The sequence below is a fragment of the Myodes glareolus genome, chromosome 3 (genome assembly GCF_982192425.1).
Source record: "Myodes glareolus chromosome 3, mMyoGla1.1, whole genome shotgun sequence".
NCBI classification, from domain to species: Eukaryota; Metazoa; Chordata; class Mammalia; order Rodentia; family Cricetidae; genus Myodes; species Myodes glareolus.
This window is the reverse complement of record NC_142028.1, coordinates 99674296-99702086: the sequence shown is the minus strand read 5'-3', so window position 1 is coordinate 99702086 and position 27791 is coordinate 99674296.

Below are 27791 nucleotides of genomic sequence, written 5' to 3'. Positions count from 1 at the left end.
ACTAAGCTCTTCACTAAAAGGAACAATGACATCCAGACAATACAATTGTTGAGAGACTTAAATATTCAAGTTTCTGGAATAAAATTTGATACACAGAAGGAGTTTCATCAACTAGTTCCTTTCTTTTTTTGTTCCTTTTAAAAATAAAAATGACAGCCTTTCAAATCAGGCAGAATTAGTATATATAAATTTTCTAAATATTTGGTATAGAAATATATTCAGTTGAATTATGTGCTTATGAAATTCAGCCTGAACTATTAGCAGGATATGATAAGAATCATTGCGCTGTCCACAGCCTAAGTCATCACTAGATATATTGCAAATGCAGTTCTACTTGTACAAAGTGCACTGCCCTTTATACGAGCAGTACTAATATACACAGTATGCCTCCAGTTTTTAAAGCAAGTCCTCTTAGAATAGAATTACACCAACTGCATTATGAGGATGATATTTCCTGTTTGTGGAGATTATGAATGAGGAAATGGTGTTGTGGAGGGTAAATTATGGAAATGGCAAATGCTGGAATAAACAACGATGAAGATATTTTTTTACCTTGTAATATTTTCTTTATGTCCTCATCTCTGCTGTGAATCAAAGGCTCCTGTACTACCCTGTGGTATACAGGTTTGCAAATTAGCTAATTGAACTTATCCTCCTTTTTTCCATGAAGCTTCCCAAGTTCTAGTACTCAGTAGAAAGCACTTGGGAAATGATAATTTACACAAAGCTCATTTAACCTGAAAGTTTTCCATTGATTTTCCCATCAGTCATTCAACAAGTATATATTTGCTTAAATCATTGTATGTTTTGTGTCTAAGTTATATTCCAAGTCAGATTGATAAAAACTATAGTTTAATATTTTAGAAAATAATTGGCATTTATAAACAAAGAATATATTACAGGACAAAAATTAAACCAATAATTCTGTTATTGTGACTTGGTAGGAAGAATTAACTATCTTAGGTATTTAATATCATGGTCTCATGATCATACTCATGTGTTGATAGGCCAGTTTGTCATAAAAACATGAAAATATTACAATATTTAAAAAGGATGGAAAATAATGAGAAATAGAAGCTTCACTATTTCCTTGCTGGATTTCAAGAGAGCACACCACCAAGCCCAGCAGTGACCTTTCTCTCCTTGGAATCACTTCTCTGTGGTAAAAGGACAAAGAAGAAAGTAGAGACTACTATGCTGCAGGTTTGGAGGATGCAGTCTTCCCCTCTATATCATACTGTCATCTTTTATAAGAATTAAATTTAAATGTGCTAAGATATTTATAAAAATATTTATTTCCACAGTATCATTCAAAAAGAACAATTGAGAATGGTAAGATAGGAGTATCTAATTCATGTCCCCACATCAAAGATCAACTTGAACAATATCAATGTGAAAAAACTCCTTTATAGGAGTTGAGGAAACTAGGTTAGAGTTATGCCTGGGTAAAGCACAGGATAAGAAAATATGCATTCTAATAATCCCGGTGCCCTGCCTGACCCCACAGCTCATAGCTTTGGATTTACCTCAGTGCCAGGCTGGTTCACATAGTTCCAGGCTCCAGACCTTGCCTATGGACTCCCATGCTCTAGAGTAGTTAGTACCCATGCCCTGACACGGCAGGAGGGACAATGTGGTCCAGTGTACCAGGACTGCTGACTCACTGATCCAGGCAGCAGTCCAGTCTGCCAGAAAACTCCAGGAGGAAGCCTGGATGTGAAATGATGTCTTCTAGACTCCATAGAAGAATCATTTGTTGTTGCAATTATTAACCCACAAGAATTGCAGGTACTGCACTTGGTCAGCATAAGACTGGTCCTATCTGCAATGAGTCATGGCAGACGGAGGAATTTAAGGGGACCTAAAATTTATAGATCAACTTTTGTTTATTGATAGACTCAGAGAGACAAAGAATCAATGTCTTCAGTATGTAGATGTGATCCCTGCACGTACTAACCAATAACTCCAAACCTGTGTTTGTAGAGATGGCTCTGGGCAACTCAGTGGCCAGAAAATGAAATGAATAGATTATAAAAATAAGAAAAAAAATTGTTGTAAGGGTGGGGTGGGACCAATGTTCGTGGTAGTAGAGAGGTGGAAGGGTAAGGGGTGAGCACTGTTAGTATGTATGATGTATATGTATAAAATTATAAATGAACAAATTTAATTAATAGAAAGTGATCATAAATAACTAGAGACAAATGGTAAGGGAACAAAATAAGGTATCAGTACCTAGACATGAAGACAAAGCACTGAACTTTAAAAATTAAAATTTCAAAATCATCCTTTTGCAAAAGCTCAGTGAACTGCAAGAAAGCACACAAAAATAATTAAACTAAATAAGGTTAAAAACACATGATAAAATGGGGAGTTTACTAGAGAAATAGCTACCATGTAAAGGAGCCAAACAGAAACACTTGAACCAAAGAACATATTACTAAACTAAAACTTTCCATAGAAAGTTCCAACAGACGATCCAATGAAAAGAAGATAAAAAACGTGAGTTCAAAGATAAACTATTTAATTTACCCTCTGATCAGAGGAACAGTAAGAAGTGGAGAGACATCAGGGCTTACCATACACTATTAAATGAACCTATATTGTTATGGAATTTTGAGAAAGAACTGAGAAAATGAAAAGAAAAGCTACAGTGCGTGGTGTGGCAATGAACATGGAGGCACAGACATCTTGTTGGCACACTTACTCTAAACTGTTTGGACACACATCCTACAGTGAAGCTTCTAGGTCACATGGCTTAGTTTTTGGAGAAACCTCCATCCACAGGGATCCAAGAGAGCTCCTTTTTGGAGCCTTCCTCTGCCTTGTTACTGGGAATTGTGAAACTTTGAGGGTGAAACCACTGTGCTTGTCTCCCATCGTGCGCCCTCTGCACTCGGTGGCTCAGCCTTCACACTGTCCTGCCGTCTGCTGTCGGTGGTGCTCCCTCTCCAGTCTTCTAGTTCTTTCTGTTTCGTCATCCCACTCATGCAGCTAAACATGCTTTATCTCACCCCAGCCCTAAGTTCCAGCAAATGTCCACTGCCTTTTCAATCACAAAAAATCGTCTTCTTTAGAATTTTTCTTTAGGATTTTTCGAAGGGTGTGTGACACCTTAGCTTTGTCATGTGTGCGCGTTGTATACGTATAAAAGCCTGCCTACTGAAGAGCAGGGAATAAGCCAGGGCAGGATCTCTCTGGTTTCTAGTGCACTTTTTTCCCTTCTGAAACATTTCACTTCAAATAGAGTTTTAATTGTATTGGCTCTAAGTGAACGTAAACCAAGTTAATATTGAACCAGCAGATGGAAAAATCCTTATCATTGAAGAATGAAACAACTTGAATTCTTTCCCCCTCTTTTGCCATCTGGTATCTGAGCTCATATCTGAAGCATTAGCCATTCAGAAACGAGTTGTTTTCTTTTCTTTTCTTTCTTTCTTTCTTTCTTCCTCTATTTTTTTTTTGTATTCAGTAGGCAGAAGGTTTTTTTTTTTTTTCCTGAAGACCTGGTGCTTATCTATTTTCAGAAAAACATTCTATAAATGCAAACGGAGCCCTGAACTAATATTTAAAGTCACATAAAAGCTTAAGAAAATGCAGAGTACAAAGTCAGTCTAAGGAGATGCCATTTCCAATTTATTTTCATAATCTAATTCTGCCTTGCCTGTAAAGGTTAATCTAAATCCAGCAGAACCAAGCCTGTCCACTGCTTGCTTGTTACAGCCCTGTTACATCATTTGAAACACAGTAAAATGAACATAGCCCTTGTTCACAATCTAGTTGTTATTTTTTCCAGTTGTAGCAGATAATATTTTTTTCATGTAACCCTCAAATTATCAGCAGTCATAGTGTTTGCAGTGGTAAAAAGATTCTCAGAAAACATCTAGAGAAGAATTTGTAGTAGTATTTGTTTGGAAAATAACAACACAGAACATTTTACCTCCACTCATCTAAGTAACTGGGTGCATCACCATTTTTTGGATATCCATGTACGTGAGGAATGAGAAGTTTATAACTTAAAATAGTTTATATATTAATTTAAAAATTACTCTAAGGGAAAAAATTCTATTCAACATTCAAAACGTGAGCTCTTCAAGCCAAACACCACAACAATATCCAATGGCAGTGACTAATGTTCCTGCATCACGTGAAATAATTGCTGTTGCTTAGCAACTGACTTGCCTTTGAGTAGACTTCATAGACTTCTGTAGCTTTCATTTGGGGCATTTATAGCCTTTCTCGGTTTGTGGTTGGGTGAGTTCCAGCCAGATTTCTCCTCTATGTGGGTACAGAGGAGAATCTTACCGACGATATTTTGATTTGGAAGTAATGTGTTCACTAAACAGTCTTCAAGTGACAAGCGTAAGGAGATTACGGATCACACTCATTAGGTAAGAGATAAGTGCCCTTTTGCACAAGCTTGCAACTTTATCCATCAGCTTAATCTGACTCTGATCTACTTACTCGCTTCACGATAGGACAGAGCTTTTGTCTTTCTGACCTAATTGGCATTTCAAGTGTTAAGGCATTCTGGGTCTTTTTAGGTTTTGTGATGTGCTCAGTTTAATCAGGCAAGGAGCTGAGAACTGAGAGCTTTCTTAGAAGCTACATGGGACCTCCCAACCCCATGCTGGGCCTGCTTTCATGCCTGTCCCTTAGCATCCTGCCTTTTCCACCTGGGCTTGGACTAGTGCGAGAATATTAACTTCTGCCATGGTGTCTGTTGCATGCTGCTTTGTGATCTGCTACCCTAGTCATCTTTGTTTCTTGTTGTTTCTTGCTCAATGCAGTCAACAAAGCTTTCTGTTTTCTTCTCTCCTTCAAGGATTTTGTCTGTGGGCTCCTATTGCTTTAGGGACTCCTTATCCTTTTGGGAGACCTTAAACCTCTGTTCTCACTGACTTTCACGTCTTTACCCTCACCCGTGCATACCCTGTGGTGGGATAGAGTTATTTCACGGGTGCTAAACAAAACAAAACAGAAACAACAAGCAAATGACATCAAGAGTATTACTTGTCATTCAGTTCAATGTCAAGAGCTAGATCACTGTTCATCTCAGCTTTGGGAGGCAGTTAAACTTCAATTTCTGTGTTACAGATGTAAAATGAAGACCTGCATCAGTTAAACGCTGATAATGATAGGCTCGAACTCACCTGTGTCTAACTCCAAACCTGTATGTTCACTGCTCTAGAGGCCAGGGTTTAACATCGTGGTGTTCTCAGTCTCAAGACCTCTGGAGATGGGCGTCCTTAGGAGGGGCTTTCAGAAATGGGAGAGGCCACAGCCTGTTTAGGAGCATGCTGTCGCCAATGATCCCTTCCTAGCCCATATGTCTTTTGGTAACAGAAGGAGATTGACATTTCTCTTCCAGTATATAATTTTTTGGTGAACTGAAAATATGAACCAAATAATTTATTTATTTATTTATTTATTTATTTATTATCCCAAACTGTGTTTATTGGGAAGGTCCCCACTCACTTTGAACCAGGGTGCTATTAGTGCTGCTTTCTACTGAAGGAACCTCCTCCTCCTGTCAGCTTTGCTTTTCAGCCTGTAGGCTGGCAAGGGGATAGCCAGGCAGCCAGCACACAAAACTTTGTGCATGGCTAAAGAGCACGGTGATTTTTATAGCATTGTTAGTGTTTCACATCCATGAAGTCGGAAAGGGAGCTCAGCACCAGCCACTTTGTTTCGTCTTCTCTTCTAGAGAGGGAAGAAGGAGATCCGTTGTAAGAGGCATGTTCTTGTGGGAGGGAATCACCACTGGAGAGACCAAATAATAATAATTATTATTTTTAAATGCAAATCACTTATATAACAACAGGAATAGTAGTAGGCTTCCTAGAGTAGTTCCTGGACCCTGCAAGTCAGCCCCACAACTGACGTTTCCATTCAGGGCAGATCATTTAGTCTCTTACTTTACTCGTCTGTAATGTGTTTGGTCTTAATTCTAAAGAACAAGCTTGCAAACTTAATAACAACACAATCACCATGCCATTTATTTTAGTTAATTTTGATAAAAGACTTAGGATTTAATCAGAATTGAATATATTAATGGTATATTTTTTAGTTTTGTTATTTATTTATTTATTTATTAAAAATTTCTACCTCTTCCCCACCTCCCTTTTCCCTCCCCGTCTCCACCTCCCCCTCCCTCTCTAGTTCTAAGAGCAGTCAGGGCTCCCTGCCCTGTGGGAAGTAAAAGGTCCTCAACCCTCCATCCAGTTCCATAAAGGTGAGCATCCAAACAAACCAGGCTCCCACAAAGTCAGTCCATGCAGTAGAATCAAAACCCAGTGCCGTTGTCCTTGGCTTCTCAGTCAGCCTTCATTGACAGCCACGTTCAGAGTGTCAAGTCTGATCACATGCTCCATCACTCCCAGTCCAGCTGGCCTTGGTGAGCTCCCATTAGATCAGCCCCACCATCTCAGTGGGTGAATGGACCACTCGTGGTCATATTTTTAATGTTACTATTTTGCTTTATTTTTCTTTTATTGGATAAAATGCTGTGTCTTGCCCCACAGAAAGGAAAAGAATAAATGATATATGGCCATGCAGAAAATATACAGGCAGAGAAGTGCAATTAGTTAAATCTCAAATGAAACTGTTGTAAAGCCACCGCTACCCAAGCAGTAAGACCTCAGCTCACGGCGGTATCTCTCCACCTCTGCCCCCTGCCATTCACCTGCAGCAGGGCATGCGTTGGTTTCTTTTTCTGACGGTATTTTGCACACCCGTCAACGTTTTCATAAAAGTCATGTAGAATGCATTTTCTTAGTCAAACTTTCTCATGTTGTGTTCATGATATTCATTTTCATTATCCAGATGGGTATGACATGTTCATTTTGATATCTATAGTTGGTTCCTCCCTAAAAGCAAACCAAATTGATTTCTTTAATGATTTTTTTGGGGGGAATGAAGGGGTATGTACTTAGTTTCTATCAAATTCAAGTAATGTCTCTGTGAATGCTGTTGAGGATCTCTTTTGACTAATGGATGTTTTAGTGTTTATCTAGCTGTGACTTGGGTTTATAACCTTCCTTTGGATTATGTGTTGCAACTATTTTCTCTTAGTCTGTGAATTTTTCTGCTATTCTTTTTTTCATGAAAATAAGCTTTCAAATTTTGTGTCGTCCAATTTATAACTTTTATTTGGCTTGTGTCTTTTGACCTTGGGTTGATATTTTAAAAAGTTAATTTGTTTGTAGTTAGCATATGTATACATACATTACTTTGTTCTTATTTGCATCCTTCATAGCACCTAATCTCAACACTGATGCTTCTTTTCCTCCCTGGAAATAAAGTTTTAAATTTTGAAATCAATTCAAAGAAAAGCACATTCTCCATTTACGCCCCTCCTCCCAACGCCCTCCCACTCCCCCCCTCCCTCTCCTCCTCCCTCTTTGTCCCCAAGGGCAGTCAGGGTCTCCTGCCCTGTGGGAAGTCCAAGTTCCTCCCCCCTCCCTCCAGGTCCAGGAAGGTGAGCATCCAAACAGACTGGATCCCAAAAATCCAGTATATGCAGAAGAAACCAGTCCCAGTGTCATTGTCAATGGCTTCTCAGAAAGACTGCAGGCCAGCCACATTCAGAAAATCCGGCCACATTCAGAGAATCTGGTTGGATCACATGCTCCTTCAGTCACGGTCCATCTGGCCTTGGTAAACTCTCATTAGATCCGACCCCTTGTATCAGTGGGTGATAGCATCCCTCGCAGTCCTTCGTCATTTTCTTCCTCCTTCTGCTCCTCATTTGGATCTTGGGGGGCTCAGTTCGGTGCTCCAACGCGGGCCTCCATCTGTATCGCCATCCAACGCCAGATGAAGGATCTATTTAATAAAATTACTTTCAAAAAAAAAAAAGAAGAAAAAAAATCAGAGGACAAAAATATCCACTGGAAGAATAAAATGAGATCATGAAGAAAAGACTGAGTGAGCATGTAACAAAGGAATTCAATAAAGATAAAGATAAATACCAAAAATAATTCAAACTAAAATATGTAAAGAAACAGTAAATCCAAATGAATACAAATATCAGTGAAAAGTCTCACCTGAAAGATTCTTTCAGGTTGAACACAGGATGACAAAACGTAGTAACAGGAATAAGAATTAGGAAATACAAATTATGACAAAGGTAAAATGTTGGGACCAATTGGACTCCTGGCCTTCAGCTGCTCTTCCCTGTTAGAGCCTTCTGATTGGAGTTACTAAAAGCGGTGCCTTGCCTAGAGGATCAGAGGAAGGGGTTTTCACCTGTTGGCCCACTTGACTCCTGGGTTTTTAAGCCTCCATGGTGTTACGAAATAAAGGACTTCTTACCAGTGATAAGGAAAAAAAAAAAAGCACATTCTCTTTAAGAAGCTTTATTGTTTTACTTACACATTTAAAATTACACTCTTTATGGAATGGATTTTTGCATGTGGTGTGAATTGATATTCCATCTATGATACAGTACCTACCCTTTAGATCTATGTGTTCTTTGTACTTCATGAAAGGCAGTTGATGGCATAAAAAAAAAGACACTATTCTTCGTATGCCTGAGTTTTCTACAACTGTTTTTCATACAATGCTATACTTCAAAACACTTTTTTTTTTTTTGCCAGAGATAAGATTCATTTCTTATGTTGTGCTTCAGCAGTTTATTAAGGAGATTGGAGAGACAACATCACAATGCATCCTTGAAGAGCACTGGCAATCAAAGCTAATGAATGATTGTTAGACACATCACAGAAAATTCTGCCCTTTCAACGCTCCTTACCATTTTACCTTATGTCATGGCAAGAGAACTCTGACCCGGCAACAACCTCAGTACCCACACTTGGACTTTCTCATCAGTGACAGCTCTTCCATTTGGTAGCAAATGCTTTCTTTGAAAGGCTTCCCTGAAAGAAAGGGATTCCTTCACTGAAAGAAAGGCTGGATTGTCTTTAAGGTTTGACAAGCATGCATAAAACCAAGCTTATTTTTGGTTGGATGGGAAAGAATGTCTTCTTCTGTGCTTATTGGCAACATTGTTTGTGGAGACCTCAAAAAGGCTTGCTACAACACAATAACATACCTTATTGGCAGACAGCCGTCATAGAATAGTGATCCTTTAGATTTCTGTCATACTGCCCCTTTCTCAAACCAACCGCTGTTACACATGCGAAGTTTCAGTTCATCAGTGAAAAACTTGTGTTAGAAAATGTGTAAAGGATGATCTACAACAAGACTTGCACACACATCTCAAAGCTAATTAACATTTCTGCCTTGATATGATGCCCTTGCTGTGATGATTTTGATGCTATATTATATTTTGCAGGAATGGGAATTGGAACTTGAACCCAGGACCTTAAGCATGTTTGTTAAGTATTCTGCTAATGAACTACATTCTAGCTCTACATGTTAATATTTTTATTTATCCTCAAAGTGTGACATATATTCCTTTTAAAAAAACATTTTATGTTATTTTAAGTCAAAATTTCGAATATATTTTTCTACTTTCTAGAATTGACTACTGGAAGGGAAGAGCTATCCATGGTTTGCACCCCCTTTTCTCTTTGGGAGAGCATTGTTTTCACATCTTAGTGCACTTTTTGACTTTCAAAGGGTGCGCCAATAAAGATGTGCTTCTTCCAATGACACGAAAAGGTCAGCTAGTGCTTCTTAACTAGTTTCGAAAAACTTCTGACTTCTATGGTGATATGGGTAAATGCGAGGACATAATTGCTAAGGGCTCACCCTACAACTTAGTCAAAAATTGTGTGCCTTTTCTCTTGCATATGGCCTTTTAAAATGTCAGTAACTGTTAATTCCAAGCCAATTATTTTTATTTTTCAAAGTACGAACTCACACTGGTCGTATCTATTTCTATACTGGGATTAATAACACACACAGACATACTCAAACAGTACTTTAATTTTCAAGAAAGATACTTATTTTTCTTGCTTTTTAAAAACTGTGTTTGCAAGATTGGGCAGTGTTAAATGACAGTGGTAAAGACAGAAATAAAACACAGATCCTTATTTTTTATATTTGGTAGAATAGGTGTACCTTAGAGTTTGACCTGAGGTCTGAAGTCTTTTTACCTTTAATATTCTCACAATACTACCTAGGACCTAGAAATTTTGTCTAGATCATTTTGAAAATTTCCCAGAATCTGGTTGGAAATTTACATTAAAGCGAAGAGAAGATCTCAGCTTTCAAGGTATAGCGAGCAACTTATTGCACTTTTCCTCCCATCTTTCATTGCACCACAATGTCTTTAGGTGGAACAAATATTTATTATTCTCTTACTCTGCTTGTTTTCACCATGTTGATTTATTCCTTTCCTTCATAAATTCATAGCTTTCAGATGGCATTTATCTATGACTCTAAGTAGCTTTCTATTCTGCCGGCGAGGAAATAGATGACCTTTATAGTGACTAAGAGTAAAGTGCTTATCATTCCTTTAGAGGGAGAATAAAAGGGCTGGTGAAACGGTTCAATGGGTACAGGTATTTGTCTCCCAGGCTGATGGCTTGAGTTCAGTTCCCAGGACCTTTACGATGGAATGAAAGAACTGAGTCCTTTAACAGGTGTCTTCTTCCTTTAACCTACATGTGCACACCATGGTAAGTGTGTGCATTTAAATTCCCTCTACTTCCTATTAAATAAACAAATAAAGGAAATAAAAAACTTAAAATGATTAAGTGACAGGTCTTACTTCCTCTGAATTTTATGTAAATATAGTTTTCTATAGTCTAAAACTGTTAAACTCTTTGACACCATTACACATCAGATATAGATGTTTTAATATAAATAGACAATTTTGAATGTGTCTGTTATTTTAATGTTCAGTGATTCAGTTGAGTTTTGGTTAGGAAATAATCCAGGAGACCACTTTTTCAGGTACACAATTTATAATATCTGCAGATTTCAGTAAATGAAAGTGAGTGAATAGCAAAATGTTGATTACCAAGAATGATCACCAAGTCATAGGAGTTACCATAGATGTTAAAGATGTCACTCATTCACAAACTTTGGTTCAAAATCAACATGATTATCTAGAATCTGAAGGGATGACGGACATATCTACTTAGTTGTTAAAAACAGAATACTTCAATCATTAGAGCTGTGTTGTATTCTTAAAACTAATTTATGTACTAGCATATAAATCTATAAAATCATACCTAAATACAATATTGAAATTTATATGTACCTATTTAAATACTATTGAACATATTTATTATCCATTTGTTCATCTCTCATATCTCTCTCTCTCCCTCTCTCTCTCTCTCTCTCTCTCTCTCTCTCTCTCTCTCCTATGTATCTATCACCTATCTGTTATAAATGTACATGTGGAACGTTTACCAAGAAACAATGGAGGAACCATATAAAGACATATAAAGAGATATATACAGAATTATGTTAAGTGGTATAAAACATCATTAAAATATGTCTCCAGGTAGTAAAGGACTTATAGAACACTGAATAATGCAGTATCCTACAATATACAGTCCACTCCATAAAGGAAGTATTTAATGACTTTTGAAATGAATGTACAGAAAAAAGTAGGCAATACTTTGTAATCAGTTATTACTGTAGTTGTGGGGATCATGTTGTTCTAGTTATCTGGAAAGAATGTGCAGAAATGAAATAGATTGAACAGGTTTAACAGAGAAATAGAACGAGTAATATATACATATAATCTACTGTAGAAAGTTAGGTTATCTTGTTATTAGAGCTGAGAAGCCTCACAACTTGCTGTCTTCAAGCCTGAGATTCAGGAAGTCTGACAGCAGAGTACTAAGGGCTGGAGCACCTGCTAATCGGAAAATACCAGGAAGGGGAGAGGAAGACTTAGCTTAAACCACCTGAGATCAATACTTCATTCTCTATATTTTAATTCTCTTGACACCCTTAGAGGATCATATGATTGCCCATCCACAATAGAAAGGACAATCAGTTTTACTGAGTTGTGGATTCAAAATTTGTCTGAAATTATCTTTATATAGATAGTCAGAGAGAATAGGTCGTCTAGGAACCTGGGACAAGTAGACTCAATATTGGTCATGGTAGTAAAATAACACTGCTGACATCAACTTTGAAGTTTACCAGATCCCATGTTGCTGAAACAGAGAATGATCAAAAAAGGTATTTATTAGAAAGTAGAAATTTCTGGAAAGAGAAAATACCATTAATGTTAAGGTTCTACATTAGGTATTTTTTTTGTGTTCTTGTTTTTTAGACAGGCTATGTTAGTTGTGGAATATTTGTCTTATGGCATACTATAGGTCAAAGAATATTGGGAAGACTTGTGTTTTCTGAGAGAGAGAGAGAGAGAGAGAGAGAGAGAGAGAGAGAGAGAGAGAGAGAGAGAGGTCTGAGATTTCTGTCTCACCTGGTCCTGCAGCTGTTCCATCCCAAAGAAACACACAAAGGTCTGCATTAATCATAAACTGATTGACCTATTAACTCATGCTTTCTTCTTAATTAACTCTTACATCCTACATTAACCCATAATTCTTGTTAGCCACATGGCTTGGTACCTTTTATCAGCGAGACATTATGATCTTGCTTTCTCTGTGTCTGGGTGACTGCAGACTGTGTCTTTCCTCTTTTCAGAATTCTCCTGTTCTCATCTCCTTGCCTCTACTTCCTATCTGGGCACCCCTCCTATACTTCCTGCCAGGCTACTGGCCAATCAGCATTTTATTAAAACAATACAAGTGACAGGATACAAAGCTATTGTCCCACAGAGAGAGCAAGTGTGTGTGTGTGTGTGTGTGTGTGTGTGTGTGTGTATGTGTGTGTATGTGTGTGTGTATGTGTGTGTGTGTGTGTGTGTGTGTGTGTGTGTGTGTGTGAGAGAGAGAGAGAGAGAGAGAGAGAGAGAGAGAGAGAGAGAGAGAGAGAGAGAGAGGTGCTACTGCTTTAATGGAAAATACGACTACCCTTGTCTCTTGAAGAGAGAGAATGAGGAACATTACGGGAGCATATTTTGGAAAATCCAGAGAATCCAATGTAAGAAATAGGGCAGTAAGTTTAATGTAAATTGTAAGGTGAGCTCAGTTCAATGTAAATATACAAAAAGTTGAGACAAGTCCTACGGGAAACATAACACTTCTTTAAGTTTTAAACAACAGAAGTGCATGGATACATTTGTATTTTAGAAATGACGCTTTATATGGATAGAGGTTTAAAGCTGGGAGATCAATGGAGTTGGCTTTACTAAATTAACATTCTACACAAAAGTATACAGTACTTTGAATGAAAAATTATATATAAGGCTTCAGAAGAGACCTTGAGGCTCATGAATTTTATTTAGATTTAGCTGCAGATCCAAAGAAGTAGTTTTGGTGTTCCTAACAATGGTGGTGCAATGGAGATTAAAAAAAATAAAAGAATAAAATCTTATAAGCTTGGAGAAGGGATTACAAAATGAAAGAAGAGAGCTATCAAGGGTGACCCCCAGATTTCTGCCTTGAGAAATCATTTGAGTGATTGGTGGGTAGGTGCATGCGGATGGGAACCGCAAGAGGAGTCAATGGTCACGGCACTTGGTAATTGACTGAAGTTTTGCATGAATACCAGGGTGGATGAAATACTTATTTCTGAATCTCAGAAAAGTCGTGAAACTATTCCAGTTTTATTTCAGCTCCATAACATTGGCTGCTTTGCTCAGCACCCTGAGGAGAAGCCGTATAATGTGGAGACCAAAAGTAGATGAGGATGGAGACCTGCATAGCAAGCAGGTAAGTGACCTTTTCCTTGTAACCCTGCTTTTGGGTGTCTCAAATCTAGTGCTGGGACGTGTATGACTGCCGCTTTTTCTTACCCCTAATGTGTTTTTTTCAGATTACTTTTTTCCCTGGTCCCCAGCATATGTTGCTTAGCTAGCAGGTTATCTGGAAGCTCTCTGTTCTCTGAGGAGGGTGAACTTTTGGTTGCATGTGTAGGGTTTCTCTAATGTAGGTCAGTGTCTGTGCTCTCTTTGATTGTTAATCCAGTCTTGAAGTGATTATGCAATCCACCAAGGACCTGCTAAATATACTGTTTTAAAGTTGAACAGCAAATTTCTTCCCCCACTGCCCTTTAATTTGAAAAGGACTGGACAAATTTTTCTTATTTTTCATAAAAATAAGAAAGACATTACTTCCAAAGGATATACGAATTTTCTTACCAGAAAAGTTTTAGAGAGTTATCAAATGACTTAAAACAGGAGGTAATAATAGAGGCTTTTTAAACATAAAATACAGCATTTCCTACTCAGAAACACTGTAATTACTATTTACAGTTAGATTATAGGGAGATCTGTGGGTGTCGTGGAATTCAGTTTCAGAATTATGGAAACTCTGTTTGCATAATTAAAGGGGTAGTTAGTAAATTCCCTCCCATTTTCTAACCTATTTAAGCAGACCATATATGCACTAATATTTCTTTTCTAACTATGGTAAAAGAGACAACCAACTTTAAATCTTCTATTGCTGAGTAATAGCCATAATAACTGTGGATAATGTTGGGTTCATAATTAGTGAATTTGCTGAGGTATTTCTAGCAATGCATTAAATATGGCATAGATACAAATTTCTGCTTCATTAAATGACTTTATAGACTATATTTTGCTGCTTTTGCGTATGTGATTTTCCCCCTGTTTGATAGCAGGGTTATTTTACAGCTTCTTAATGAGAATACCTTTTTTATTGGAACCTTTTCTGAAGTTTTATTGAAGCGCTCAGTGACCTATTTCTAATGATTTTAGAGCTCTGAAATGTTCTCTTCCTTATTTAAGGAGCTTTAACTTATGTTTGATTACTGGCTTTGGAAGTAGACTCACTATCTAATTTTAGGAAGGAAACCTTTTCTTGCAGGAGAAACAAAATTCAAAAATAACCTTGCACATCACAGGATGCCCATGAATTATGGAAGTGGCTTACTTTCCTGCGATGTTTATTAGGTAAAAAGAAGGCAAACAAAGTGATGTTCTCCCTTCACTGTTCTTCACTGCATTCTTTGGGAAAACTTCCCTTTTGTATTCTCTTGAATAAAAAGATAAATCTGTAAGTTCACTACTCTCCCAAAATCTGTGGTGCTATGATTTCACAGTCCTGGAGAAACACGATGCATTTCTGACACTGGGTGTCTATAGAATGTGTGGGAGTTTGTGAGGCATCCATATGTCAAATATCTCCTACTCAAGCAAGGTGAATATTAAGTATCAGATTGTGGAGTAGATTTAAATCAACCACCAAAAAAAAATGTTATGATGTGTGATAACCTCCCAGAAGCCATAGGTTGCCAAGAAAACAAATAAACAATCAAACAAGCAAGTAAACAAACTCCTCTTACAGGTGTGGGATACATGCATTGATTTCTTTCCTGCTGGTTAGCTTATACAGCTATACATTCTGTGACCTACAGTCATGACAGATAATGACCAGAATGACTAGATGTGACCATAGATATAATAGTGGGACAGATATTACTGAAGTAACCAACCACTTTTTGATTTTATTTGAAACCTTTTACTGTAAATCTTGGCCAAACCGCATCATTGGGGAGCTCATATGCCCCAGGGGTAAACCTACTACTATTTTCCTGCTAAATGATTATATTATCAAACTACCTTCTAAATTTGTATTTCTATACCCATAGATTACTGCAAATCACAGAGCTCATCAAAGTCATTTCTTTGTGTAGTTGGTTGATTAATGCAGAAACTCACAATTCATCCAACCACAGAGAACAGTGTCTAAATCATAAATGAAACAGCTATATCATACCCTGTTTCCTCAGGGATCAGGAACCATTATGGAAGAGGGGGTGGAGAAATTGAGAAATCTGGGGGCTGGGAAGAACTAGACTAAAGTAACGACCTATGGATATGATAGACTGACTGCACTCGTGAGGTCACAGCAGCTGTGGTCGTCAGCACTAGGTCAAGACAGTCAACATTCCAGGATAGAACAGGGAGGAGCCCATGAACCTCCAGTTGAGTAGCTATTGATTGTTGCCAACTTCTAGGAGAGGGAGTACTGCTTCTCTTTAAAGATATGGCTCTGGATAGGTCCACTTGCTTTAGTGGATGGCTCCACATCAGTGAGTGTATGAGGAGTACAAAGGGAACTCAGGGTGCTATAAAAATGAAAGAGAACATGAAGTTGGGGGTGCATCTGAGAGAAGTTGGGGATAAATGTGAGTAAAATATATTGTGTACATGTGTGAATTCTCAAAGAATTAATAAAACAGTAAATTAAGAAAGAAATACTGTGATGAAGGTGCTTCTGGCAACCCTGAACTATCTAGACTATAGTGTATAGGAGGCCAAGGCAGGGAGATTGCCCCAAGTTTCAAGCCATTCTGTTCTATATCCTTTGTCTCAAAAATTACATGAAAAAGACAAGAAGAAATACTGTGATCATTGAAACTGATCTTGAAAATTGACCAGAAATTTACCTACTACACAGAGTAAATGAGGGCCATTTAGTCTCCATAGAAACCCCCAGGGTTCCCAATATGGTGGTGTATGTGTATAGCCTAGAACTTTGAGAAAGAGGCAGGAACTTCTCTTAAAGTTTGAGTCCAGTCTGGTATTCAAAGTATACCAGTTCCATGCAGCCCAGGTCAACCTTGGTTATATAGTTAGATTCTGTCTTTAAAACCAAGGAGGCAATCTAGCAAGCAACCATACAAACAGCCTTAGACATTGATACACATTTTTTTCTTTTGTAGATGGAGTAGATTATTACTTTAACTACAGAAGAAATCTATATACCTTAAAGCATGAAATGGCATATAAATGTATTATATGAAAAGAAACACATACTATATATAGTTTTCTATATCTGTACCTTTTTTCATGCTTTACTCTGCATGTATTATGATTTCCGTAGTCTGTGTTTCTTTCTGTCAGGCATTTGTATGTTGAAATAATGAGCTTTAAGGCGGGCCATTTGGGAGGAGATCCTGTCATGAAGGTGAACTCATAACTGACTCCCGATGAAAGAGGCCCAAGGGAACTCTTTTGATTCTGTAATATAGAGGCAAACAAAAATGCCTGACATCAGTAAATCAGGGACCCTCACCAGATACTCAGTCTGCTGGTGTCTTAATCTTGTGTTCAATGAGCCTCTAAAATAGTGAGAAATGTATTTGAGTTGAACAGGTGTTCTCATATATAGTGCTTTGTCAGAATATTTTCCTATATTGCAAATATTGCCGCAACTAACTTTTATGTACATATTTATCTCTGGTATTTCTCAGATAATTTCCTTTCCATTTTATTACAAATTAACTAAGTTATAGTCTTCCATATTATATTTCTAAGGTGCATATTATATTTCTAGAAGTGCATCTTTATATATTGACAGATAATCTTGTATTTATCTTCTTTAATTGAACTAACTTACTTGTCACCAAGAATTTACTAGTGTATGTTTCATCCTTAGTCACTAGTATGATATTTCTATTTTGATGAGCAATAATAGAAAACCATCTTCAATTAATTTTCTCTTACTTTTGCTTACTTGACCTAGTGAACTAAAACATCTTCCTATACTTTTAGTCCCATGACTTCTTTTATTTTTCTTGGTTGGATGGATAGTTCCTTTTATCCCCAAACAAAATTTCTAGAATTCTATTATTCATATTAGCATGTTTTGGTTTGTTACATATTAAAAAATTAATGGGGAAAACTTATTCTGTATCACAATTTATTTAACTTTTGATGTAGTCAAATCTGCAATTCTTTTTAATCTTATATATATCTAATCATAATACATATTGTTTAAGAAGCCTTTGCAATATCAATATGAGATTTTTGTTGTTGTTTTTTACTTTGTTTTGTTTTTTCAAGGCAGGGTTTCTCTGTAGCTTTGGATCCTGTCCTGAAATTTGCTGGCCACGAAATCATAGAGATTCACTTGCCTGTGCCTCCTGAGTGCTGGGATTAAAGGTATGTGCCACCCACCACTGTCTGGCTAATAATTTTTTGTTTAAATATCAAATGATAAAGTTTTAAATATCTTTTGATACATTCATAGTTGATTTTAATACATAGAAAATCTAATGTGGTGTATAATGTTGCTGACTTTGAATAAGTCACCACACCCTATCTATCTTTTTTCGCATGTAAATACATAGTTATAAATATTTCCCAGAATTCTGGGCAGTGGGGTTAAAAATCACAAGACTAAACTATAGCCAACACAATGAAAGTGGATGTTGCATTTTGATTTCAGTATTTGTCTACTGGGGGTGAAGGAGGAAAATATATTCCAATAGAGACCCTCCAAAATAACTCTACAGGTCATTTGCTGAGAATGGTGGCATGGAATCTGGGAAGATTTTCAGTTCTGGAATGTCTCTGAGTGGAGAACTGCATATTGATCAGCATCCATACTGAGCTTGTGTGCAGAGATGGGACTCTTTCTGCACAGGTATGTCTTTTGTGATCAATATGCAAAGTAAGACCCTGACTTAACTCTTTCCCCACTGTGAGCTTGAGGGTCCTGCTGTGAATAAAGATCAAACTAGAAAATGGAGTGAGTATCCTATCAGGGAATTTTCACAAGTGTGGTTCAGGAATCCCAAAGAATAACCACCAGAATGCTACAACCTGATAAGACATACTGCAAGCTGTGCAAGACCCCAGACTTCGACCAGATCTAAGCTGTCATTCAACCAGACTGTTTTTCCCCCACTGCAAACACTGATTAACATGATTCTTACTTGATTGACAGAGATTGCACAACAGAAATTTTTGGGCACAATAGCGCTGTGGGATATTGCTCTTGTACACTCCAAAGATTTGACACTCATATTGATTTAATAAAATGCTTATTGGCCAGTAGCCAGACAGGGAGTATAGGTGGGCAACCGGACTAGGAGAATTCTGGGAAGAGGAAAGGAAGACATGCAGTCACAAGCCAGACACAAAGGAAGCAAGATGAGAATGCTTTGCTGAGAAAAGATCCCAAGCCACATGGCTAAAGATAGATAAGAATTACGGATTAATTTAAGTTGTAAGAGCTAGTTAGCAATAAGCCTGAGAAATAGGCTAAACAGTTTATAATTAAGATAAGCCTGTTTGTGTTGCTTTGGGACTGAATGGCTGCAGGACCAGGTGGAACAGAAACTTACATCTACACAACAACTTATGCTAGCCACCCAGAACTGTTCACAAACTGTCCACTGTCTAGTCTGGACTTTCAGCAGTGTGTATATATATATACACACACATATATATGTATGTATGTATTCCACCCTAATTTTAAAAGTATGTCTCCCAGATGGAGATACCTGTAATTCACTGTCACAGGTTTTGGGTGATAGACTGGCTACTGTCCAGATTAATCTCGTGAATATATTCATCGATTTTTACTATTTTGGTAAAGTGAATTCTATAAATATCAGCTAATCTTTTTTGCTTACTTCATGACACTGTTTAAACATTTAAATGATTCTGAATGGAATCAAGAACGTTCTTCTACACAGAGCAGAGTTTAATTATTCCACTGACTGAACTACTTAATTTAAAATGGAAAATCATATGTTTTCATTGTCATTAAAAGTTTCATCTTGGTTATTTATTATGGATAGTACGGTTACATGAACTTTTATACACTATAGGTTGAACTTAGTACCTCATCCTTCTTACTATACTTTTCCTGTTTTATACTCTTGTTCTGTTTCCTGTGAATTACTGTAACAACAAAATATTTTAATCATTGCAGTTTTTAATTTTCTGGCGTCTAGTAGCATTAGTCAACCAAGTCATATCAGACAAAGATCTAGTCTCTTCCTTGAAAACTCCAAACTCTTTTTTGAGGAGGTTAGTGTCAGTCTGAATTGTCCTTAAGGTTTTAATCTCTGCCCTCAGCATTGCTGATTCAATCTTGAAGGACTGTATCATTCTTATAACATATCCAAACACCAGAAAAGTGACAAGTCCCAGAAATAACCAAGTAAGAGGAGTATCAGAAACCTCATGGAGGATATCCTCCATGGCACAATTAAAAAGGCCATTGAATTTTTGGATAGTAATATTTTCTGACATGTTCAATCAAAAGAAATTGTATTTATTTATTTGTTTTCAACTGAAAAGAAAAATCTTACCTGTAATGACCCTTGTCTGCCAGTAAGCTGCAGGGGCACACCTGAATCCACGTGGCAATGGCGCCAACCCGGAAAGCAAATTCTAAAATATATACTCTCAAATCCAGAGATTAAATTCACAGATCCAGTGCTGGGGGAAGACAGTGCACAATGGGGGTAGCAAAAGCCAAGGAAGTTAGTTGCGTGGCCCCGCGAATGCGTCTAGGAACTGGCTAGACCCCAGGTGCGGTGTGCGCTCAAGCTGCTAGGCCCGTGCCACGAGGGGGAAAAAGGCCCACGTTCGGGCGCCAGATGAAGCTGCAGGGCGATTGGTAAAGAAAAGTCCCCAGACTATCTTGATACAAAATATACAGCTTTAATAAACAGAAGTAAGACTTACAACAGCTTACACCAGAATCCAACCAATCAGCCCGGACGCAGGAGCCAGGCGAAAAGAGAGCTAGCGGAGCGCGTTTGCTAGGTTTATAGGCAGGCTTTTACCTGAGGGCGGCATGCCCCGAAAACAGAATATGATTGACTGAACTCCCCTATCAACTTCCAAGACCTAGACATTGTTAAATTTTCATCCAATAAAGAATAAAGGTTTGCTGGCTAGATTAAAAAATTCAACAATTTACTGGAATATATATATATATATATACATATATTTTTAAAAGTATATATATATATATATATATATATATATATATATATATACTTTAAAAGAGCAGAATTAAACAATATTTATTTCGGTTACAAGCCAAAGATATTAATACTGTCTAAGTAAGAAATGACTGGGTTACACACAAAATATCATGACAAATGGATCTCACATAAATAGCCAGTACATTACTTCATTTGATCTTAATAAATTGATCATCTAAAAAATTCTCAGTGGATGATATAAGAGTAAAGATCTGTGGAATCAAATAAATTGGAGCCTAGATACTAGGTGCCTCATTGTGTCTGGTACTCTCCCTGAGTTATAGGTCAAGAAGATACAGATACTACATGCCCCGTGCTTTTACAGTGCTCTGAACTGCTCAGTGCAAAGCTCCCCTTCACACACTTGGCATCATATTAAATTATGTTTGTTATTAATCTTGAAAAATGAGCTAAGAGTTACACCATTTACAGGTAACTATTTCTTTTAGAGCATCTTTCCAGTATCCTACCCGTTTCCTGTGGTTTACTTAAGATTTCGGGAGAATAGTGACATTGTGAGGTAATCATTACCATCACCATTAATGTCACCTGAAGCCAATACATATTTAAGTTGCTTCGTGAAAGAATTTTCCTAAATCATTTTTCTGGGTTTCATTATTTATGGCACACAATATAGTAGTATTTATAAATATTTCTAATTTTGAATACATAATACAGATAATTTTTAAGTTTTTTGAGGGAATTACATCTTTTATCTTGAATCTCTGTATCTAGCACAGAGAATGGTGATTACCCGTATGTTGGCATTCAGTAATTGCACTAGTCCGCCCTTGGGTCCTCAACTGCAGCCATTAAGACCAGTCCCAGTGGTTAATGTCTAGGAACTAGCACTGGCCTGCTCTTGAGGACCTGGAAGGAAACATCATGAGCTACTACCATTCCCCGTGTGCATGTGCTACATCCCCCGTGTGAAAGGCAAGACCTGCTCCCCATCTTTTTGCTGTGCCCAACTCCAGAGGCTGGCCGCTCTGTCTTCCCCTCCCCCCAAAAACCTCCCACTGAGTTCTGTTTTATGGTGTAACTTTCCTTCTTGCTGCTGTGCTGCAAAAGAACAACACTGTACACAAATTTGCGTGAATCTTGGTTTTGATTATGTTGATCTGGGCTTTAGCCTTAGCTTTGATATGATCATTACAAAATACAATGCGGCTTTGGCTCTTAACATGCAAAGCAAGGATATAACTGGAACAAAACTTTGTTTTATGAAATCCACTAAAATATTTGTCAAATGAGAAGCCTTTGATGATTTGATTTCTCTTTCCTGTCTGTGTGTTTAATTCAAATTGGATGAAAGACTGTCATGGATTTCTGCTACATAAGGAAATGTGATAAAAGACTTCTTGGCAAAATAGTCACAATTTTTCAACTTGCAAATTAAATTAGAGTGGAGATTTGCTATCTTGCCCCCATTAACTTCTTGCCCTCGCTGGCTTCCTGAGCCACTGGGGATCAAATTTCTTGTGGTCCATTTAAAAAGACTATTGATCATCCCTCCCGCTTTGCCACCCTCACCTCTCATGGCAGACTGGCTGTGTCAAGGGGAAAGGGACCATGAAGGAAAGAGAACTGTCCCTACTTGTATTTACAGTAGATATATTGTAAAGGGAGACAGTCAACTGGGCTTGGATGTATGAAGACTTGCTGATATTTGGGTTATAAACTTCTGAGAATACTTATTCTAAAGTATTAGAAGACTAGGTAAATAGTTTCGTTTTGGGTTCATCTATGTGTCCTAGGGTGAAATGGAGTAAAAGATGGATAAAATTAAATAGGTAATGACCTTTCTAACATTTTTCTCAACTTCAATCATATTGCCTCTCAAATTTAAAATTGTGTAGTTGATTTTTAAAATTTACATCTCTCTGTGTATAATTATATACTCAAAATATTATACACCATGAAACCACAGAAACGTTATATGAAATATGAGCTGGTTAGCCACCAAATTACATTTTTTCCCTTTTATGTCTATGTATTATGTTTTTCCTGTCAATGTATTATGTTTTTCTTGCCAATCCCTAAACGTTTACTCCAAAATCACTTCTAGTTGTAAGCTGTGGAAGCCATTAAACGATTACAGTCTCAAACAAGTCTTTCCTTCTAACACTTATAGCATTGAACCAATGACCTTTTTGAGCATTAATGGCAGGAACTTCCAACCATTTGCAAATCCATTCCACTGTTCTGTTTGCAGTCCACTTACTTGATGTTTAGCAAAATCAGATAAATTAACATTAAATGAAGCTCTGAGCAGTGATAGAGATAGTACATTAAATAATTGTAAGTCTAGCTTAGTTTTAACTCATCCCATTAAAACAGTAGAGGTGTGGTTTACCTCACTTAGGATGATATTTTCTAGTTCCATCCATCTGCATGCAAAATTCAAGATGTCATTGCTTTTCCCCCACTAAGTACTACTCTAATTAGTAAATGTGCCACATTTTCTTTATCCACTCTTCGGTTGTGGGGCATCTAGGTTGTTTACAGGTTTTGGCTATTATCCCAGACCCAAAAAGATGAATATGGTATGTACTCACTCATGAGTGGATACTAGCCATAAACAAAGGATATTGAGCCCATAGTTCATGATCTTAGAGAAGCTAAGTAACAAGGTGAACCCTAAGAAAAACATAAATAGATCCACCTGGAAAGTCAAAGATCACCTGACAAGATTGAGAATATAAGGGTGGGGGGAGAAGGGAGGGTGGGAGGGGAAGAGTTGGGGAGAAGGGGAGGGGTGAGGAGAACTTGAGGAAATGGGATAGTCAAGATGGAGGAAGGACAGAGATGAGAACAAAGAAAGATATCTTGATTGAGGGAACCATTATGGGGTTATAAGAAAGCTGGCTCTAGAGAAATTCCCTGGAATCCACAAGGATCACCCCAGCTCAGATCCTAAGAAATAGAGGAGAGGGTGCCTGAACTGACCTTGCCCTGTAGTCAGACTTATGAATATCTCAAATATCACCATAGAACCTTCATCCAGCAACTGATGGAAACAGAGGCAGCTATCTGCATCGGAGCACTGGGCTGAGCTCCCAAATACCAGTTGAAAAGTGGGAGGAATGAAAATATGAGCAAAGAGGTCAAGACCATGATGGGTACACCCACAAAAACAGTCTACCTGAGCTAATGGAAGTTCACCAACACCAGATGAACTGGAAAGGAACAAGCATAGAACCAAACTAGTCCCTCTGAATGTGGTTGGCATTTGCATGACTGGGGCAGACTGAGGTGCCAGTGTCAGTGGCACTAGGATTTCTTTCTACTGCTTGTACTGGCTGCTTGGGAACCTATTCTCTTTGGATGGATATTTTGCTCAGCCTAGATATAATAGAGAGGGCTGTGGACCTTCCCCAAAGCAATGTGCCTCATCCTCTCTGAAGTGTAGATAGGGGTGGGGTGGGAGGTATGTGGAGGGAATGGGAGGAAGGAAGGGAGTGAGACTTGGAATGGTATGTATAATGAAAGAGATTGTTTTCTTTTTTGAAAAAGTAAGAAAAAACAATAGATGTGTTTCTTGGGAGTAGCAGACATCATTCCTGAGAATATGGTAATTGTCGTCTCAACCTTTGTGCTCCGGTGAATATGGAAGGTATAAGTGCTCATAGGAAGACATGGGCAGTGGGGAGGGTCTGGATACACTTTATGAAAGCATGACTGATGTATCAGGAGTCCCTATTGTTTGATCTTATGTTTCTTTTAGTGCCTTCTCTTTATTTTTGTCTATGTGGTATCTGCATTCTTTATATAACATGGGTAGTAGTATATCAGTCAATTATGTTTAAGGAAAATGAAATAGATAGTCATATTTATTTTAGTTGGGAGGCTTATAAGAGCAACAAATTAAAAGATACATCCCAAAAGTGTGGAACTCTTCTTCCTTGTTGATGCACAGAGATTTCTAAAATGGTGTTCAGAATCGTTTTTCACATGAAGCAACTTGCATTAGTATCTAAATGGGTTCAGATGGCCTTCAAGAATCAATCACTTTCAGTTGAGTTTCTCTTTTACTCAAAGCTGTGCATGATATGATGAGATAATTTAGTCAGTGACACAGGCATGTTTCACTGTCTTCATCAATTCCACACATAGTCTTGAGCATGGCTGTATCAAGGACATTGTAAGTAACCAACATAAAGTTTGCACCTGACTTTGGCGTTACTATTTAAATACTGGCTAAATCTTACTTAAAAGAATTTTAAGAGTGTCTTTTTGCCTTTTAAATTGAGGATTCAAGAACTAAGGAAAGCTTATGGGTAAATAGACTGCTTTTGGCTACAGGGTTGCCGGGAAGGAGAACAGGTAATGAGTGTGCAATGCTCTCTTGATATTAGTTGGGTTTGGTGGAATATTGTATGTGAGTTAGTCTGCTGAGGTATGCTGAGTGTAGACTCTTATCAATTCAGCTATTAGCAGGATTACAAGATGGTCTTTTGGCTCCAAGTGATGTTTTAAGTTTTAAAAATCTATTAACTTCTCTAGGGTCAAAATGTCTGTCAGGGTCAGAAGAAATCACCTTTTGCTTGTATTTTCTTTTTAATTTTATTTTTTTATTTCATTTTACATACCAATCACAGTTCCTCCTTCCTTCCCCCCTCCACCACTCTTCCCCACACCTCCCTCCTCCAACCCATCCTTCATCAACTCCTCTCAAATGGTAAAGCTTCTCATTGGGAGTTAACAAAGCTTGGCATATTAAGTTGAGGCAGGAGCATGCCTCTGGCTTGCATCAAGGCTGAACAAGGCATCCCACCATAGAAAAAGGACTCTAAAAAACTGACGCATGCACCCTTACTTCCGACTGTATCTCCTTGTGAGCATGAAGAAAACTTGCCCAAAATAATGATGGAAAAGTGATTGTTTCTAGTTTCTGTTGAAAGGAGTCAGTTTACAAGTAGAAAATAGTAAATCTTTTGAGACAGTCTCTTAAAATTATTTATATCTTATGTTTATAGAGGTTATGCCTGCATACACGTGCATGCTTGGTGCCCTCAGCAACCAGAGGACACTGAATCTCTTGAAATTGGAGGTACAGTTTTGGGCCACCATGTGGGTAATACAAATAGAACAACCACTTCTCTTACACGTTGAGCCATTTTTCTATCCCTGAGATAGTTTTTTGATTTGTGGATTCTGTCATGCTTTAGAAAAATCATATTAAATAATATGCCACCTTCCCAGCGACCTGGATACTGAAATGAAAAGGAAAGTGACTTTGTCATAACTCTGCACATCGCCAGCACTCTACAGAGTGTGTGACTCGTAGATGTACTCAGCACTAAATGATTCAACAAACGAATGAATGCGCAGAGTGAAGACTGCTTGATGTTAAGTTCCTCTAAATTCCACACATGATTAAGATTAGCTTTTTGTCCTATAAGAGGGAAGAGCAATGAATGTACTCGCTAACTGAAGTTCTCTTTATTGCCAACTTTTTAATTAATTGAAATCAGCATGACGCCTTGTTCCCTAATACCTTGCACAATTGTTGGCACATTATAGTGCTAATTACTTGTATGACTGGCTGGACACCTGTACGTTTCTATTCCCTATACTCCACATCTTGCCTCATCATGTCTATTGAAGTTCCACATTTTCTGTGACTCTTACCCTGTCGCATTCTTTAACTCAAGAGCCTCCTTTCCCTTAAACCTTGGTGCTGATCACTTTTCACCACTTATTTGATTCTACATTTTTTATTAGCTTCTAGAAGTGACAGTGATTTCTCTTTATCTGCTTCTGGGATTTATCAGAAAGGAAGAATTAAAAAGATACTGTGTGAACTCTTTTTGGAATATATTCATTACATTGAAAAGAGGGAAGGTGCTGTACACTGTTTCAACAGTGTGAGTGCAATTAGACCAAACTTCCCTCAGACTGGCATGTCAGGGAATTGGAGCTGCCATTCTGAGCCCTGACTTTCCAGAGCTCCTCTCCCATGTTCAATTTAAGATCTCCAGATACATTTATTGACTTCAAATAATTTGGTAATATAGCTTCATTGAAATAGATCTGTAAAGTCTATTACTACATCACATCAAAGGATCAGATTTCTCTGAATATTACTGCTGGTGCTGATATTAGAATTACTTTAAAAAGATGCAAAGTTCAATGTCAGGGTCTTTGATCATCCTTAAAATTACCATGGCAAACAGAAAACATGGCCATCACTGATTTCAGAATTGTTTTTCTTATGTAGAGAGAGAAGACACATTTTTCCTCCACATGACCATGTAGTGCATTTGCTTTACACCAAAGTGAAGAATTTACTTTCAAACATAGTAATAGAGACGGACTCAGTGTACACATCTAGCTGTTTGCCCCATGGGACACCAAGGTGACTGTATCTAGAGTCGCCACCATCTGATGTTTTGTAACCATTTCTCTGTATAATATTCCAGATTTCGAGTTTGTATCTTAATTATCAAATACATTGCAGTTTTTTTCTTTTTCTTTTTCTCTGGTACTACATGGTTTTCCCTTTATGTTGCTTCAGATGGATTCAAGTTAACATCTAAGAGCTCATGGGGACATTTTTTTTTCTTTTAGAAAGCTCCATGGACCTCCATAAGTTTATAGAGTAGCTGGATTTGTGGGACAGGAGTGCTGCCTAGTTACCCTAACTACATATGCTTTAAGGTTTAGACATAGATCTTAAAAAAATAAAACCTGCAGTGTTTTGTGTGGCTTCTGGTTGCTTTGTGTTGTGTACTATGTGGTCGTTTATTTTGCTATTCTGATATCATGATTCTCTACATAAAAACCAATATTGTCACGAGAAACATACTGAAAGCTTAAAATGATAACGTGCTTTATTGAGCACATAGCTACCCTGGCACTGAAAATGAAAACAATTTCAAAGTCCAAAAATAACTAATATGTTTGGTATACACATTCACTTGTATATTATATTGACGTTACAATTAAGATTATCGGAGCTGTTGAGATGGCTCAGCATTTATAGGCGCTGGTGATATGAAATGATCCCTGGAAGCCAATGAAGGTGGTAGATT